The 19,854-nt window shown below is 46.2% G+C and overlaps 1 protein-coding gene across 1 annotated transcript in view; it reads right to left on the reverse strand.

The window, feature by feature from the left end:
- WWC2 (WW and C2 domain containing 2) overlaps positions 1-19,854 on the reverse strand; it is a 135,112-nt gene that overhangs the window by 105,982 nt on the left and 9,276 nt on the right. The window lies entirely within an intron of this gene.

Here is a 19,854-nt window from a genome sequence, read left to right on the forward strand (position 1 = left end):
AACATATAGAAATTTCTTCTGAATCACTTTATGCTAAAAATTTGTATGAAATAAACAAATTCCTAAAAAATGAAATTCAAAAGAACTGAATCAGAAGAAATAGAGAACCTGAATAATTTCATAAGGATTAAAGAAACTATATCAGCATTTAAATCCCACGGCCATATTAGTTTACTGGCTTGTTTAACCAAATGGTTAAGAAAGACATAAGGCAAATATTCCAACAGTTATTCAATAGTACAGAAAATGGGGGCACATGTTTCACCTCTTTTTATCATGGTGCATAACCTTAAGACCAAATTTGATAAGAATGAGGAAGGACAATGGCCAGTCAAGCTCACTATGGACACAGAGGTAAAACACAAAGCAAGAGAACATTTAGTTGGCATGAAGACATACATTTCAAAAATATTTTAACATCTCTGAAACCAGAATGCATTTTACAATGTAAAACATCTTCTAATCATCATTAGTTACCTAAAAAGAACATTTAACATCCATGAAATAGAAATGTATCTTACAGAAATGGCATTTTAAATTCTTTTCTGTGAAGTATTAGCAAACCAAACTCTGGCAATAACAATAACGGTAATTCATAACCAACCTGAGTTTATCCCAGGGATACAAGGTTGGCTTAACATTAAAATATCAATTAATGAGACTTGTGCCATTCACAGGGCAAAAATCTTTTGATTATCTCAAAAAGAACAGAAAAGCTTTTGATAAAATTCAGGATCATTTTAAAAAAAACAAAAATAAAACAAAACTCAGCAGGCTAGACACAGAAGGGACTTCCTTAACCTGATAAAGGTGTCTACAAAATACCTATTTACATTGAAAGCATTTCCTGCAGGACTTAGGGCAAAACAAAGATGCCCATTATTACCACTTCAATTCAACACTTTATTCCAAGTCCACACTGGTATGTATGGCAGGAAAAAAGGAATAAAAGGATTAAGGATAAGCAAGGAAGAACAAAAGTGTCATTATTTGCAAGGGTTATCGCTGTTTTCATCCAAATAATCTAGGGAACTTTCCTGACCAAGTATTCAGATTTGCTTTAAAACTCTAATATTTAAGGCAAGGTGATCATGGCAAGAGCGCTGAATAAACAGGCCTAGGGAAGTGCGTGGCAACACCAAAGCAGACCCGCACAGAGACTGGTACCTGATACGCAGAAACTCAGGTGGAAGGCGCGCCATCGCGGCGCAGTGGGAAAAGCCGGCAGTCCGATCGGATGCCCTGGTCACAGGTCAGACACGGAGGGAAAGGGGAACTGGTCTCCTCCCATCCCCCACCCCCATCCGCAAAAACCAAGTCCTGGTTAGGTGAAGACCCAAATGGGAGAGGCAAATAGCTGATGCTCTTCAAAGATAATGCAACAGAATACTCTATGACCTCAGGATGCAGTTTTTGAGAAGATGGACAGATCGGACTCTATTAACTTAAGAGCCACCATTCATCAAAAATGACACAAAGAGAGTTAAAAAAAACCCCAAAGCGATAAACTGGGAGGAGATATCTGTTGCACCTGTAAATCACAAGGATGTGTTTCTACAATATATAAAGACCTCTGAAGAATCAATTAAAAAAATTAACAAACCAGATGAGCAACCGAAAGCAAAACAACAAAAAATGCACCCACGAATTTCAAAGAAATGGAAAACAGGTGGCCTCAAAACATATGGAAATATGCTCAACCCCATTTATAATTAGGGAAATGAAGAAGTAAATCCACAACGGGGCACCACTTCCGACCCAATGAAGATCATCAACTCGGACCACGTTAGGTGCTGTCAAGAACGTGGAAGGCTTAAAAGAGAAAAAAAAAAGAAAAAAAAAGAACATACAGAACTGGAAATCTCACGGACTGCTGGAGAGTGTAAACTGCTTTACAAAAACAATTTTCTTGCGAAAAGCTGGCTTTCCATAGTAAAGCTGTGTGTCCAACCACACAACCCAACAAACCCACTCCTCGGTGTGCACCCTGGGGGCTCCGCTCTGATGTGCCCGGGCGGCGAGCGGCAGGGCTCGGCGCGGCCCGGTTCCCGCAGGGACGGGCTGCACACAGACCCATGCTCACCACCGCGTCTAGCAAACGCAAGACGACAGAGCAGTAATCACGAATGAGCAACATCCATCTACACGGATAAATTCAAAGTTTTAGTTGTGCGTTGACCTTAATGTGTGTTTTTAGTGTGATCCACGAACACATCTCCCATGGATTTAGGTAGTCCTTGATTTCTCACTTCAGTGGTTTACGCACTATAAGGATTGCAGTTCCATGGACATGAGGTTTACAACAGCCAAGTATTTCATTTTTTGAAGCTATTGTAATGGGAGTACTTTATTGAGTTTGTTGGGGTGACACTGGTTCACAAAACCATACAGATTCCAAGTGCACGACTCAGGAAAACATTGTCTGCACATTGAGTCCTGTGCCCACCGCCCAGGGCAAAGTCTCTTTCCACCTCGATTTACCCCCCTTTCCCACCTACCCTCCACCTGCCCCACCTCCTTCCCCTCCTGCTACCACACACTGCTGTCTGTGTGTATGTGTTATACACAGAAAAATGTATGTGTATTTTTGTTTAATTCCTTCAACTTCTTTCATCTGACCTCCCATTCCCCTCCCTTGCTATCACTGTTTTAATTTTGCTTTTCCAATGATCCATTGCTGGCTTATAAAAATACTGTTTTTATTTATGTCTGTACTGCGCCCTCAAGGAGGTAGGACATAAGTCCCCACGCCCTCCGTGTGGGCAGTACATGGTGACCTCCTTCCCCAGAGGACAGTATGGAAAGGGGGAAGGGAGACATAACTTTATAATGAAAAAACCTGACAGGCACGACCGTGGTCAGTCTTACAGAAGCACCTGTGTGAATGGGGGAGATGACAGGTGAGGGGGCCGTGATCTAGCCGGTCAGCTGAGCGTGTGGTTTCATGTGAAGAATGCACGTCTTCAGTTTCAACTGTATTTTCTGTTTCTTAAAAGGTGCTCTCTGGCCCAAGGATGCTGTAAACAGCGACTGACAGGCACCGATGAGATGCCCGTCCTCCTTGGTCGATGAAGCCCGTACTGTCTCCTGTGTGACTTTCAGAGACACTCAGACACAGCCCATGAGGTGGTGTCCTTAACGTGTGCAGAAGTTGACGCCCTTTACTATAACCCCTGGCCCTACTACTGTGGTATAAAGATTACAAGGAGCAGAATTTCCTTATCCTTCTCTCTGGGAACTTCCCCAAATACTGCCAAGGCCTTTCAACGCAAAAAAAAGCTCATTTGTCACCAGCTCCCTGAAAATACATCCTTTGGCATCGGAATCAGGTGCGTACAGTGAGCCCACAGAAGAACTTCAGTGGAGGAGGAAACTCCATTTCTTGGCAACATTTGCAATTCAAATACCTTCCTTAAAGGTATTCCAGAGGCGAAACCTGTATTTCCACCCACCCGGTTCCTCCGGGCTCCTCCTGACACCGGAGGAGAACAGACTGCACTGGGGCCTGCGGGCAGGGAGGAGTCTCAGCGTTAACCACAGAAAAGCAAAGGTTGCATTGAAACGTTCTCCCGTTGGCTGCCACGGAACCAAAGGGGGGGGGGACAGGACTATTGATTGTATTTCCAGAAGCCAGACTGGAAAACAATAAGCCACTTTCCACTAAGAAACGGAAGGCAGCTATCCTTCTGTTCTTCTTCTTTATGCAAATTAAACCTTAGCCTGGCTTTAGCAACTCCCGAGGAAAACTGGCGGCCCCATCCTGATGAATCGAGATCTGCCTCTGTGCTGGGGGTGGGCGGGGCGGGACAGGCGGGGCCCTAGACAACCTCCATTGACACCGTTGCAAATGCCCCCTCAATTTCAAGTGTGTGCGTTTCCATGAAGTTGTCTGGTTTCACTCATGACTTTATTGGTGAACCTCTCAGTACACAGACTGCACTTTGTGACCGAAGACTCCAAAATGATCAGTGGCGGATGCTTCCAACTGTCTCAGTCCCCATTAATCACTGAGACCTGACCCAGGCTGCTCTATTTGGAAAATATATTAAAAAAGACAGTATCAAGGCCGTAAAAATTCACCCTTTTAGGGGGCAATCTATTAATGCTGACAAACGCATACCACTACACAATTACCACAAAAAGCAGGACTCTTCCATCATCTCCGGAAGCTCCCTCATCCCCTACGTAGTCGGCCTTCCTTCCGCCCCTGGCAAACCCGGCTCCAACTCTGCTGACGGCTTTCCCTGCTCAAGAACCGCAACTACACTCAACTACACACTATCCAGCCCTTTGAATTTGGCTACACTCAGCTCACTGAACTTCATCATTAGAAAGCACAAGAAGAAACTGGAAAGGATAAGGACCCGGAAACAACAATAAGTGTGATCGCCCTTCCTGAACACTGGCCCGCACAGGTGCACAGGTGTACAGGTGCACACAGGTGTTCAGGGAGTGTGAAATGAATGAACGAATGACTAGGAGAAAACCGTAAAATCCCAGCCACCTGGTATGCGTCAGTCAGAGGCACTTTGCAAAGTCATGTGGCAGCCAACTTCTTGGCCAAATACGGAATTAAATTCCTCAAAAACTCTACCAATGTGCTCATTGTTGTCAACAAACAACAAAATTGTGATTATCTCTACAAACTTACTCGATTGGCTTTGATAACAGCGCAGAGAGTTGTACACCATTTCCTCAAAGACTAACAAAAATAAAAATGCCTTTTTTAAGCACTTTCCACGACATGACCACTCTGACGCCTCACTGACCGGAAGGATCTCGGCCGTCCCCGCAGGTCAGTGACCACTGTCATGAAAGGGCATCACTGTACCACGTCTCCCAAGTCTGCATTGTAACACTAACCCTCTCCCCTGGGACTAGGTTCCCATCGTCACGTGACCACTCCTCGTCTCTACCCGCCTGTTTCAGAGGCCGGAAACTCGAGAGGTCCGAGACTGAGCACGACTCTGCCCTTCCTTTACTGTTAATCAACTTGCTAAGTGACATCATCATGTACCCAACTGCTCAAGCTTGGAAGGCTTGGCTCTGTTTGGCTCCTAACATCCCACCAATCAACAGATCCTCATGCTGCCTAGTGTCGGGTCTCTTTCATACACAGCCTCTCCATCCCCATCTGCACTGCCACCCTGTGAACCAAGTCAAGGCCGCCTCCTGCCCTAACTCCTGGAGCGGCTTGCTAGCTGTCTCCCCCTCCACAGTATGGCTGCTCCCCTTCAATCTGTTCCCCACTTCCCCTAGGCTGGTTAAATAAACTGGAGTACGTACCTTCAATGGAATACCATGCAGCCATGGAACCATACCTAACATATGTTCACTGAAAAAGGTAAGGTTTGTAGAACAGTCTATGTAATATATAGCTATTTGTATTAAAAAAAGGGTGATGAAAAAATAACTAGCTATGCATCTGCCTGTGTGCACCCAGGATATCTCTGGGAGGCTGCTTGGGAAGCGGAAGCACAGACGTGTCCGGGGTCGGGCGGTGGAGGAGGTGGGACAGAGGTGGGAAGGACACGGCAGTGCTCTGCCTTCTCTCAGCTCTTGAAAATCAAATTATGTGACGGTTTTACCTGTTCAAAAAACAAATAACATCAAAATGAAAGAAAAAAAATTCTTGACTCAGGATAACTACCAAAACCTTAAGTCTAGCCCCTGCCTAATTCTCCAGTCTGGTTCCAAGCCACCTCCGTTCTCCTCTCCTTCCCTCCTTTGTTCTTCTCCCTCCTTCCTTCCTTCCCCTCTCCTCCCCTCACACACACACACACACACACACACACACACACACACACACACAAGATCTTTCTGAGGCACCAAGTTCCTCCAGCTCAGAGATGCTGCGCATGCTCTCTTCTCTGTGCCCCCAAATGGTCCCATCCCACCCCCTTTCTAGCTAACTCCCATTATCCTTCAGGTTTCCATTTAAATGTCACGTTCTCGGCGCCCCAGGAAAGCTTTCCTGACTCCCGGAGGAAGTCAAGGGCACAGGATGCGGCCATTGCACCTGGTACTCTCCTCTTCCTACTCATCATTGAAACCCCTGCTCTGTATTGGTTTCCTCACCTGGACTCCAAACAACAGGGCGGCAGTGGCTGGGTCTGTCTTACTGACCAAGCAGGGGAAAACATCCAGCACCTGAAGGTGCAGAAACACGCCCATGTGCTCACAGTGTGCATTTTCGGGGAGAGGGAAGACAGCTTGCCCTGAATCTGTTTCAATGCCTCACACAATCCAGGATGCTGGGGGAATGAATCAACACACCCACAAATGCAGAGACCTGGGTGTGCATCCAGCTTCCACGGCGCAGACACCTAAGCTTTTATGAAGTGGAGACAGTCCCATCTGCCCCAAGAGCTGCTATGAAGGACGGAACAAGGCTCCAAAGGATCAGGCCTGTGTCCATGCCCTGCAGAAGCCCAGAAAAGACTAGGAAACACGGCAAGAAATGAACACACCCAAAGTTTATATCCCTGAAAGTTTAAGAGACTGCTCTGCCATGAAGATGGGAAGGGAAACCTTTCATCAAGTATAAAAACCTCATAGCAATAAAAATAAAAAAGACATGAACTTTGGAGCAGAAAAGACGTGATAGCGAACAAGACAACAGCAGCAGAGGCAGCAGCAGCAGCGCAGCAGCAGCAAACGGAGACTTCCCCAGACCAGAGAAGAGCAGGTGCTGAAAGTGGAGAAAAAGGTCGAGACAAAGACTTGCCCGCCCGCAAGCTGGTGAATGGGAGGAGGAGGCTATGCCCCAATACAGAATAGAGGGATTTGGCAGCTGCCACAAAAGTTCAAAGGCCTGTGGAGCTAGGTCTGTCATAAAGGCCATCAAAGACCTGGGGGACAACCTTCCCTGTGAAAGGCAGGGGCTGGCGGCCTACAAATGGTTAAGCTGATTGTAATGAGACAGTGGACTCCTGCTCGGGGCTCAGAAGGAGTCCGTACACAGGTATGTGATGGATCGGTACGAATTGACTCACCTAACCTGTATATTATCAAGACTTAGAAAGGGCAGCGCACACAGGTCCTTGGCATCAGCAGTGAGGATAAACATGCCACCTGGTACGGCAACCCACCCCCTTCTTCCACAACTGAAAGCCTTGGACTGTGGCGCGTGATAAGGAAAAAGAGGCGCGTCTTCTCATAGTGTGGCCAAACAGGCCTTCAAGTATTTCAACATTATTATAATCAGGGGACCACATGTTCCCATTTGCCCAGGACAGTCTTGTTTTTATACCCAGCAACCCAGCATAATTACTGATGGTTCCCTCTTTCACTCTTGGAGGGTCCTCATGTGGAAAACAAACGATAGGATCACCCAGCCCTGAGACACCTCCCACCCCCCAAAATGCTCTTCTTCGGGCTAAGCATTTACCTTCTCACCATCCGCTAAGCTCTGAGCTCTGAGTGAGCTCCAGGTGACTGGTGTCCGTAAGCCAACTGCGAATATATTCTAGGAATAATGTCACAGCAAAAATCAGAATTTATTCTTCTGAACATATAAAAGCCCCTTAGCATTTTCAGAAGTTAAGTACACTGTTTACTTATGTTGAGCCCAAATTGTCAATGAAAACTTTTCAGTTCTTTCTTCTGGAATTTCTACCAGGAAATTCTGTACTTACACAACAGATTTTCGGTTTCTAAAGCAAGGCCATACATTGTTGCATTAGATTTCATTTAGATCATTACTTCAACCAAGTTGACAATATATCAGGACACTGATTCTGTCATACACTTTATCTGGCCCTGCTTTGTCCTAGCTGCAAGTCTAAGACACTAATAAAAAAGACCGAACTTGGAGCTATTATCGAAACCCTAAAATAAGCCATTGGTGCCTCACGGACACCTTAGGGTACAGGCACTCAATTACTACTATGCCCGACTAAAAGGTTAACTTCACCATGGTCTTCATAAGATATAAAATGGGGCGTGTAGATAAACAGTTGTACCCCCTTATCTGCAGGGAATACATCCCAAGACCCGCGGTGGACGCCTGAAACCATGGGCAGTACTGGCCCCTACATACACTATATCTTTCCCAATACACCCATACCTACAATAAAGTGTAACGCATAAGGCACAGTAAGAGATCACCAATAATAACTAATAATAAAATAGAATGATTATAACAATATACCTTAATAAAAGTTATGTGAATGTGGCCTCTTCCTTCTCTCTCTCTTTCTCAAAACATCTGATAACTGAGACGCTACTACGTGACTCATGGGTGGGTAGTGCACATACTGTGGATTCAGGGGCAAAGGGATGATTCCCATCCCACTTGGGACAGCGAGAGACACCATCACGCCACACAAAAGAGCATTAAAACTTATTAATTGCTTATTTCTAAACTTTTCCATTTCACAGTTTCAAAGCACAGCTGACTGCAGGTAACTGAGACCATGGACAGTGAACCCCCAAACAAGCGGGGGGGACTCCTGTGCTGTGTCTGCTGCATGAGACCGTTCTGGAACACGTCCTTTTCGAAGTAACATCTGGATGCCACCGGGGAGACCCCACGGATACAGAGAACACAGACAGAAGCGCATCACCCACGGATACTCGCCAAGTCACTCGATAAATCCAGCCCCCGATGTGTGTCCAGGGTTATGGCCCTGACAACACACTGGTAGCAAAGCACAAGGCCCCTATCCACATAGAATTTTGAAAAACACCCATTTTTAAAGAGTTGACACAAATTAACACACACGCACAGCTGAATAAAGAGAGTAAAGGTGAAGGTGGACAACAAGGAGGACGCTGACAGCAAGAGCGGAGGAAAGACAATGGACGAGGGAAGGACCCAGAGCCCGGACCTCGGGAATCACAGCCGCGTACGTCCCTGGGAGGCAGAACTGGTTTGCCCAGGAAACGTGAAGGTCTGGCCTGGGGTATGTTCCACGGTGATGGGAAAAAATACTCCTGTGGATCTGCAGATTAAAATCTATAAAATACTTCCTTTTTTTTTAAAGAAAAAGACTACATACAAGAAAATAGATATTTTCATGATCTTCGCACAGAGAAGGGATTCCCAGGCGTTTTATAAAATGCAGAAGCATAAAGGAATAAGTACAATCGAATGACTGGAAGGCTTGATTAGACCCAAATTCAAAATGCGAGCCTGCACCTAATTCAAAATGCAATTATTCTTACAGTGTGGTAGTAAACAACAGAGAATTGTGGTGGACAGCATCCTGTTTCCTAATTACAATTCTTTCCCCTTTCTCACATGGAAGTAAAAATAAACAAGTGTGTGCACACACAGCACATAGAAGACTTTCCCAATTGGTCACTCTGCACGTGCAACTCAATCGGGTTTGATGTAGAAGCTAATCTGCCCTTTGACTTGAAAATATTAATATGTAAATCCCGGGAAGTTCTAAGGAAAGGGCTCCCATCTCATCAACAGCAGCTCCCTGCTATTCCTGAGAAAACTCTCATTCTATCTGCTTGGAAAATGACAGGAGTGGGCAGGAAGGAGTCCCATCTGCAGGCAGGTACTGAGTGTTTTGAAGAGCCCAGGAAGCCTGCAGAAGAGCAGGGACCAGTGCGTCGACCCTGGCTCTGGCGTGATGGGACCCTAGAGGACTAAGACTTGCAGCCAGCTCCTGGGAGCAAGTCTCCACCACCGGACCCAGAATCCGGGAGGAGCAGCACTGGCCTCATCCCTCACATAGCCCCTAACCACCCCTGCTTCTCACCCAGGACGGGTCAGACATGCATGGAAGTTATTGGGACACCTGAGCGGACAAGAGTGCAGCTTCTGGGTGACTCTGAGGACAGACAGGCTCACAGTCTCTGCAGAGGAGGGAGGGGTAGGCAGGCGGAGGAGCTGCACAGGGTTGAAGGCAAGCCAGGGGCCGAGGGCAGGAAGGGCAGGAGGCTCTGGCTCTTAGGGTCAGGCAACGCAGGGCTCACCGCACCTGCCAGAGTGGGTTCTGTCCTCGGCCTCACCCTGCGACTGATGGACTAGGGCCCCACCCTACTCCAGCTTGGAAAGTCCAGGGCCGACACCTGTGCTCTGGCCAAGTGCATGCATTCACAGAAAGCCTTGAAGGGCCTTCCACTTTAGCAGGACTTCACCTCTGTCTCCTGACTGGCAGGGAGCACGTTGGGTGACGTGGGTTCTGCTGGAACACTGACCAAATGCCTACGGCCCAGGCGAAGTTCAAACAGGAGTGTATGCATTTCTACTCTAGTATTTAAAAAAATTCCTAAAAAAGCATTCTAAGGTGAACATGGGAAGGTTTCGATAGACTTAATAATGTGGGGGAGGCAGGAGGAAGCAAGAAAACTAGACAATATTATAAAAATTTTGACCGATATTATATGATGCAATACTAACATAAATATCTTTAATTTAATTTTCTTTCACCATTGCACACAGAGACAACTGCCTTACATCAACTAAGTATTTGAGTGAAGGAAAGGATTTATCACATTCTTCACTAATACTAGCCTTTAAAAATTTTTTAGCATTCATTTTTATAAGATAACAAATTTCTTTAAAATAATTCCATAATATGAAACATAAGGTGATATATATTACATATCTATATAACAATAATATAATAATTATGAAAACAGACCACGATGGCACCAATGCCACAATGGGAAGTCGTCAGGGAGCCCGGGCTGAAAATGTTTGTCGGGTCCTCTGGATGCAGCCTCTGAAGGCGGATTTCGTGCAGCCCTTGTACCGTGAGTGATTTGGAAATTGAACTGACCAGGAAATGCACCTGTTTCACGAGCGTGAAGAGGCCTGGAGGGGAAGACTGCAACTCCGGCCTGTCCTTACCTCCCTCTCCCTCTCACCCCCCCTCCAATGTCCAACACACACCAAAAGCAGCCGTCATGACCCCCACATCATCTCCAAATGTCAGGCAGGGGCACAGCACTGGGGACGCTTTGTGCCCTAGGGACAATTTCTTTGACCAAACATTCTATCAGGAACCTTTAGTCTGACTACTCATTTCTACGTTTTTGTGGTCTCAGAAGTTCGTGTTATCACAGATTCTAGATTCTGGCATAAAGAGGAACTCAAACCTGAATATTGGGAATAAGTACAAAATAATGACGAAATCATAACATTGCAGGAGCCCTGAAACAGCTAACGCAGAGATCAGTGGTTGGTGGGGAAGGGCAAATTTTCTCTGCCCCCTTGGGGTCCCTGGCTGGGACTGAAAATTAAACTGACAAAGACAGATTAACAGGAGACAAGCACAGGAGTGTATTACTCAACAAGTTTTCTGGGCACCAAAGCCTTCCCAGGGAAAGAAGGCCCGAAGGAGCAATTGGATCTGTGCATTTTCAGGCTGGGTTTGGGGAAGAGCGGGTGATGGGGGAGGCGTGTGTCAGGATAATGTGTCCCGAACCGCATCCAATCAGAAGCATTTCATAATATTTAACTCTTAATACCATAAGGTAACAATGCAAACAAATTAAGCAATCTCAAGTAGTTACAAAAAAAATGAATAAGCAGAATGAGCAAAAAAAGATAAAAACTATTCATTTAGAAAAACTGTAGTTAATAACAATAAATTCAAGACTTGGTTGCTTTAGAAAGAAATACCCACCCTGGTTGGTGTAGCTCAGTGGATTGAACGCCAGCCTGCAAACCAAAGGGTCACTGGTTTGATTCCCAGTCAGGACACAAGCCTGGGTTGCTGGCCAGGTGCCCAGCAGGGGGCACAGGCGAGGCAACCACACATTGATGTTTCTCTCCCTCTCTTTCTGCTTTCCTTCCCCTCTCTAAAAATAAATAAAATCTTTTAAAAATTAAAAAAAAAGAAATACCCAAGTAACTGAGCAATTACATCACCTAAACTAGAGGGGAAACATGAAAAGCACAGCTGCCCTTGATCCGTATGTGAGAACAGAAAAACCGGCACAGACACAGGGGGGGAAGGAGAAGGCGGCACAGGATTGACTTGGCTAGTGAATTGGAAAGCACTGGCGATTTTCAGGGAGACTCTAAGTGCCATACTGATCCCAGAAGACAGGGGACCAGCCTATAGGTACCAAAAAAAAAAAAGTTATCCAAGCACCAACCTCCATGAAAAGTGGAGTTATAATGGTGAGCTCTACCGAACTGCAAGGCACACACATACCATTCAACGGAGACTTGAACAGTTCCACAGATAAGAACGAAAGCCTCTAAATTATTTTTATGGGGGTTGGGGAGAGTGGTGGGGTGGGGGGGGGGGTAAATGCAGACAATTGTAATTGAACAACAATAAAATAATTTAAAAAATAAAAAAATTCTTTTATGAAGTCAGCGAACCCTTAAAACCACAACCTAATCAAGGGAGCATCAATAGCAAAGGAAAAAATTAGCCTATTTTCATGAATATCAATGTAAAAACCCTGATTAAAATATTAGCAAACAGAATCCAGCAATACACCGTTCAATGACATCATTCCAAACCAGGAAGTTCACTATATTAATGACTTAAAGCACAAACTATCTGTATACAGTGAAAAGACATGACAAATGAACACCATGTCTACAACTCCAAGACTTAAGTAGTGGTTTTCCAATCTTGCCTGCAGATTTAAAAATACAAAGAAACACAGATATCTTTTTAGGGCAGACCCCCACCCCCGTGCTCTCCTCCTGCCAGAGTAGACCTCTCCGGTCTAAATCTTGACCACGTATGTACATAAGTACCCATGAGTGTGATATACTCGGGTTTTGTGGGGTTTTGAATTTTTTACATGAATGATCGACATCCTATGGGTATACGTCTGAAACTTGCTTTGTTTCTCTAAACAGCACCCTCACGACCGACCTGTGTTGATATATATGGGAGGACTCAAGTTCATTTAACTGCTGTAATATTCTATTGGTTATGCACAACATCACACCCCGCTCCTTTGCTGTCATTTAATTTCATTTATGCCTCCTGTCACGTCAGAGATTCTCTGCACTCAAATGCATCAGTCTTCTCCCCCAAGTCTGGGCTTCTTGGTCCCTGCTACTATGTCATACAGACACGGTCTACCTAGAATTTTCTAGTAGCTTAAAATCTGTTTTTCCATGTGGATTTTCTACAAGCATCTGCATATGAGAAAGCATAGGGATTGAAATTTCATTTTTTTAAAGTAGGTGTCCTATGGTGCTAGCATCATTTACTGAAAATTTATTCTTGCCCCACTGATTTTGTAATTTCACTAATATGCAGATAACATTGACAAATCAGGAATAAAAATAGCAACAATCCAACAACAATAAAGTCAAGACTATGAAGACAGTTCGCAGAAAAGTCTTTTTTCCCAACCTACAGTATCACTCCCCGGAGGTAACCAGGGATAAAAGATTCCTTGTTCGAACTATCCTAGTTCACAAACGGACTATATGAGCATATCAGTGCGTGCATGAGTGTTTTAGCTCCAATGAAACCACAGCAGAGATCTTTGTATCTCAGCTCCCATACATCTCCCCTTATCAATGCATAGTATTTCATTCCATGAGTCATGATTATTTAACATGAATAAAGGTGTTTTATCAATAAAATTTATATGTATACACAGGCAGCTGACCTTGGAGATTTTAACATGACTCATTTTCCAACTAAATTCTTCATTTTCCTCTTCAAGATCAGAAAAGGTAAACCAACTCTCTGTTTCTTCAATCCCCAAAGTATTCGTTAATTTAGAAGGATTTAATCTTAAAGTGGTAAAAATCTTTTTTATTTTTTACTTGCAAAGGCAACTGTTCATCTCTACAACTAGGGCATCTCTTCCGATATCTTAATGAAACCACATGTTTAGATGATTTCCGTTTTCACTGTGACTTTCTTTAAAACCCACCAATGAATTCAAGTTCTTTGGATGGATCGCTTAAGAACTACATATCATTATCAGCATGGATTAATATCAGAATAAAGAGTGTGAAAGTTAAAGACAGACCATGGGGACAAGAACCAAGAACTGTGGAAAGGAAATGAACTAAGCGTACAAGAGGCATAGTCTTCTAAGAATTACACGTAAAAACTCTCCTTAACGGTCCAGTGAGTGTCCACCTGAAATGCTACATGTTCATATTATGTTCCCCCTTATACCCGAGTATCTTTTACAATGAACATCTTGTAGGAACAACACTGTGTTTTAAAAACTGATATTTGACCCTGGCAGTGGGTCCCCCGGATCGGTCTCCTGCTTCAACAGTGTTCGGACGGAACAGACCCAGGGACACCCCTTCTCCGGCCTCTGACCGCCCTCCATCCTCTTATCCAGTCCCCATCTTTGGAGCCATTGTGGCCACCCTCGGGCTCCGAGAGCAGCCAACAGCATTTTTTTTAGCTTATCTCCTTATTGCCGAGCAACCGTGAGTTCCCAAATTCATCCAAACTCTTCCACCCACGGGGCGGCCCCAGCACAGTCTGGTCACCCCGCATCTGCAGGCCTCTCACCTCCACACCCACCTCTACCTTCTATTTCCACCTCGAAGATGTGACCCAGGAAGACGGGCGCCACTTCCTCCGAGAGTTGGGCCCAGGAGAAGCCGAGGGCACTGAGCATCTCTCGAAGATGCGAAACCAGTGGGGTGGCTGTGCCCACTTCCCAGGACGGCAGAGGATGGTTAGGGTGACGCTCAGGACGCCCGGAAGGCACTGTGGTCCTGGAGAAGAGCCTGGGCCGGGTAGGTATGGACCCGCACGTCCTGGGTTCTGCCCGCACAGACCCCCATCTTCGGCACTTCCGGAGGATCTACTTCCTGGGTGAGGAGGTGAAGCTCATCCAGAGGATGCGCAACCGCCTGGCTCACCTCCGCAGGCTGGGCTGGGCCAGTATCTCCTCAAAAGGCTCACCCAGAAGCCTTTGGGGGTCCCCCGCTGTTCCCCCATGTCTGGCTCCTGCCTGAGCCTCTCCCTGTGACCACTAGGCAGCCGTTCGAGCACCCAGGAGCTTCTGCCATGCCTCGGGCCAAATGGAAACAATAAACAATAAAGCCTTTGAAGCAAAATAAAACAAAAAACCACAAGAAAACCCTGATATTTGAACAAAAAATATAAACATCTAATTTAAATTTTCAAAATTAAAGTAACGCTTGTTTTTTAAAGCACACCATCGCTGTCTTCCAACGTACCAAGTGCCTGGCTACACAGAGATGCAAGTGTGAGGAGGGGCCGCACCCCTCCTGAAGGGTGAGCTCCAAGGTCCTTCGAGAACCCTCATAGAGAAAGTGACGTTTCCTCCAACAAACTGCGTAAGGACCAGCGCGTCAGTGCTCCTTCTCTGGAGGTGCTGTGGAAGCGGCCAGAATGCAGGGAGAAGACAAAGGGGCCTCCATCTCTTCGCCGAGTCCTGTAGTCCCACGGGGGAATCAGTTCCATTACCCCTGTAAATCTCTATGCCCGCCCACTCCCAGGCCTCCTGCCTCTAATGGGGAGCTGGCTTTCGGCCTCCGGCCACCTCCCAGCGCCTTCTGGAGGGAAAATCTGTGGACATCACTCGGGCAGCCCGTTCCCTGCTACAGCAGGGCCAGGGCAGGGCGCTCAGCTGTCATTCAAAGGCGCCAACCTGTGTCCTTTTCTACCACCACAAATTTAGGTAAACACTGCTAGTTTAAACAGCACAAAAGAGTGTAATCAAAAAGCACACAAGGGGACCCAACAACAAGCTTAAGCATTCACCAGGGGCGGGGAGGACAGCAGAGCTGCAAATGCGGGCAGGACAAAAGAAGTCGTCAGGAATGAGACAGAGTGTTGGGAGGGGAGGGTGAGACCAGGTTTACCAAATAAAAAAAAAGTTGGGGAGTTTCAGATAAGTCATCGGCTTCTTCCTGTGCAAACTCTTTTCGGCCACAATAGTAAGTAAGCAAGCCCAGTCGGAGGACAGGCTTAAAGGACTCAACGCTTGGCCAGCCAGCTGCAGCCCAGGGAAGTCTGCCCTCATTTGAATAGTATTTTAGGAATGTTTAGTCCATGTGTTGGATGATTATTCACTTCTTCTGCATTCTTCCCTTCACCATGATAATTACGGTTATCGGAACAGTATATTTTACAGGCAGAACACTCAGAGCACGAAATGATGACTGTTTCTTTTTAACTGCTAAAAATTCATGTATTTATTAGTCTACATTTCCTTTAAAAAGGAAGGTTAACTTTAACAACTGTTGCTCCTAGCAACACAGGACAAAAGATTTTTCCCATGCATAATCTAAGCATTTAATTAAAATTCACATACTCAGGATCTCAAACTAAGCCAAAAGTAGAAATGGAAGATTCCTAAAGAGAAGCAGATACGCCCTGCACTGTTAGCTATCACAAAGACCAAACAAAAAGCGCAGCACCTGGTGACGGAGATGAGGAATGCATGCATGTGTGAAGGGACTCCTTTGTCATCACCGTTTTCCTGGCTGCTTCTATTCTTCCAGGTGAGTTTCGAGGCCCACGTAAATCAGACAAAAACACCATCCTCCCTGCTAGTTTCTATCACTTCCCATTATGAAGGCTACGGCCTGAACCCAAATCTACGCAATTCAAAACAAACTGTAACATGGCAACTTACAGAGGTTATTTTGCCCCCAAAACGTAAACTCAACTACAAGAGTCAAGGCAAAGGAGAATTTTAATTAAGGTCTGTAATTTACACATTTATGGTGAAACCAAGTTCTCCAACAACAGACTGTCCACTAGAGTTTCAATCGACAGAAAAGAGCTCTAGGAGAGAATCTGAAAGAGCCAGGACTCAGCTTCATTGCTCTGAAAACTATCCATCCTTAATAATCGGTTCGCCTGTCCTCGGGTGGGAGAGGGGACATGGGAGGGGCGCACAGTGTAGGCAGGGCTCCACAGAAGCCCAGATTGGGAGCAGGCTGTGGTTCAAGGTCAAGGGGTTTTAGAACCAGAAGACTAGGATGATAAGGATGTATAGCATATCAGATCCCTGCCTCTGAAGAAACTTAAAGCACCGGGAAGTGGCAGAAGCAACAGAACGGAAGCAGGTTTCCCCCGAGCACCTCACATGTGCCAGATGTTGGGATCCTGGGAGCAGCTGGCACACACATACCTATGCACCTGGCTGAGCCCATGGAGACTGCCTGCTTGTTTGGGAAGATAAGCACTGAATTCTGAAACAGTAACAGTTCAGCCCGAAGAGTCAAAACAAAACATCACGTATATTTTAGTTTTAATGCGAATGCTAAAAACAAGCACCAGAAGAAAAAAGGCACTGGAAGGCTGGGTGTGGCCAGAGCGTTGAGGGCAGCTCCGAGTGCTGACACTTCACCAAGTCCCAAAGGGTGGCTGTAACTTCCCAACCCCTGATAGGTGGCCAAGAGCCCTTCAGAGCAGTGGTTAGGGGCAGCGCATGGTGAAATGCACAGCTTTGAAGTCAAACAGGGCTGAGTTCTGTCACCGCTGCTCAACAGCTTTGTGCCCTTAGACAAGTCACTTAACCTTTTAAGCCTCATTTCCTAAAATGGGGGCAGTAGCAGGACCCATCAAAGGTACCACTTGTTCACTAAGTATTTACTAAGAGTGTGCACAGAGCTAGACACTGAAATACAGCCTGGGACAAGACAGACATGGAGCCCGAGATAACATACGTGAAGGGCTTAACAGACGGTCCTTCTATCATCGTCATCATCATCTTTAGCTCGGTGGTAGAAATACTCGTTCCAGTGAGGACAAATAAACCATTTTAGCTGGAATAATATTTCACAAAACAAAACAAAGGCAAGCCGCAGGGCTCAGTCCTGGGACGTCTCCTTTTCCTTATCTCCCAGGAACGTGGTCCCAGCCCACAATTCTAAAATGCTATCTGTGTAGACCCAAACTGAGCATCTGAGACAGCTCGGACCTGCCTCCAGAACTGCAGACTCCCTTCCCAGCTGCCTGCAGGACACCTCCACGTGCCTATGCTCAGAGGCATCTCAGACTGCTCACCTGAGGCAGGACTCTGGCTCCCAGATCCAACGGGACCCCCACCAACCATAACCCCACCTTCCGGGTCTTTCCCTGTTAGTACATCAGCACATCCTGGATGTTTCTCTTTTCTTCATGCTTCATGTATCCAAGGCATGAGGAAGTTCTTTCTCTTTACCTGAGAAACACATCACCGATGTAGCTGCTGCTCTCTGTGGCCAAAACCATCATTCCAGCTTCAGGTCGGACTGTTTCTCACTAGCTTTTCTCACTAGCTTATCTCGCTGCAGTAGCTTCTGTGCTCCATAGAGCAGGGAGCTCTTGTTCAAAATGCCTATATCACACACACACACACACACACGCACGCACGCACGCGTGCACCATCCCTGCTCCCTCCAACCTAAAACTCTCCGATGTGGACCATATACCCTGGACCCGTTGACAGTCTAGGAGGCACACGGATCGGACCCCTCTTACCTCCCTGCCTCATCCCCAGAGACCCTGCTCCCTATCCTCACTGCGGTCCCACTGCCGCCATTCGACTTCCTGGGTGAACACCCCCCCCCCCCCCCCCCCCGCTGTTCAGGGCAGCGCACTGATGGAGGTGACCTGTGTCTGACCATGTGGCCGTTGAGCACTTAACATGTGGCCAGCAACACTGAGGAACTCCATGTCCATTTAACTTGGCCTAATCTATATTTTAATTACATTTTTAAAAGATTTTATTTCTTTTTGTAGGCAGAGGGTAAGGGAGAAGAAAAAAGAGGGAGAGAAACATCAATGTGTGGTTGCCTCTCTGGTGCCTCCTACTGGGCACCTGGCCCACAGCCCAGGCATGTGCCCTCCTCTGGAATCTAACAGGTGACCTTTTGATTCTCAGGCCAGTGCTCAATCCCCCGAGCCACACCAGCCAGAGGTAATTTGGCCTAATTTAAATAGCTACACACTCCTAGAAGCTATTGCACTGAACAGTGTGGGGCCAGCCTTTCCTCAGCTGGACAATTGTCCTCCCAGGCGGTCACACGGATGGCTCCTGGTCAATCTCACATCTTGGCTCATGGTCAGAGCCTCGGCAGGGTCTTTTCCTGACCACCCCACCCAAAGTAGCTCCCAAACACCATTGTCACCTTGCCTCAGACATGTCAACCTCCTATATTTCACTGTCTTTGTGATTCGTCTTGCCCAAACTAGTACATCCATGAAAGCCAGGGCCTTGCCTATTACATTCAATGCCATGTCCCAAGACACACAGGCATATACTCGGCATACAGTGTTTTCGGTGGATATCTGATGGATGGTTGAATGAAAAAATGAGTGGCTGACTGAGTGACCAGGGGTCAGCTCAGTAAAGTAGGCAGGGGACAGATTACACAGGCTACTGGAAGAGGGCAAGGGTCCCCCAAATAATGACATTTCATTTACATGGGTCCGGGCTCTGCAGTGTTCTTAAGCGCTGTGGGGACAGGCAGGCTAAGCAGAGACCGCAAGGAAATGGCACACGTACAACACAGGGCTTCATCCTGAACCGACCTGAAATCCATTTCACACTAGTGATGTAGACAGACACACTGATGCCACCCACCGATGAGACATCAGGTTATCTCTAGGGAGGTATCTGCGTACAGAATTACTGACCAGCCCAAATGAACAAACCTAGACTTAAAAGCTGACAAAACTGATAGGCCATGAATATCATATACAGTCTGGATTCCACACATTCGTTTATTGTCACAGTTTTAAGGAACAAGACTGGCATTTTAATTCATCCGCATTGAAACCCATAAAATAAGGAAAACTGCAGAGCGAAGTTTTGCACTAAATGAAACGGCATGCTCTTCAAATCGCTTGCAGTCAACGCTGGCTACCATGCTTTGAACTTGACTGAATACCAACGCCACTTAGTAAAATTACCTTCTCCTAAATGGAGCGATGTCGGTGGAGTGCACAGCACATTCCACAGTCTGCC

Source organism: Artibeus jamaicensis, unplaced genomic scaffold, assembly GCF_021234435.1.
Source record: "Artibeus jamaicensis isolate MK-2021 breed Jamaican fruit bat unplaced genomic scaffold, CSHL_Jam_final scaffold_833, whole genome shotgun sequence".
In the NCBI taxonomy this organism is placed as follows: Eukaryota; Metazoa; Chordata; class Mammalia; order Chiroptera; family Phyllostomidae; genus Artibeus; species Artibeus jamaicensis.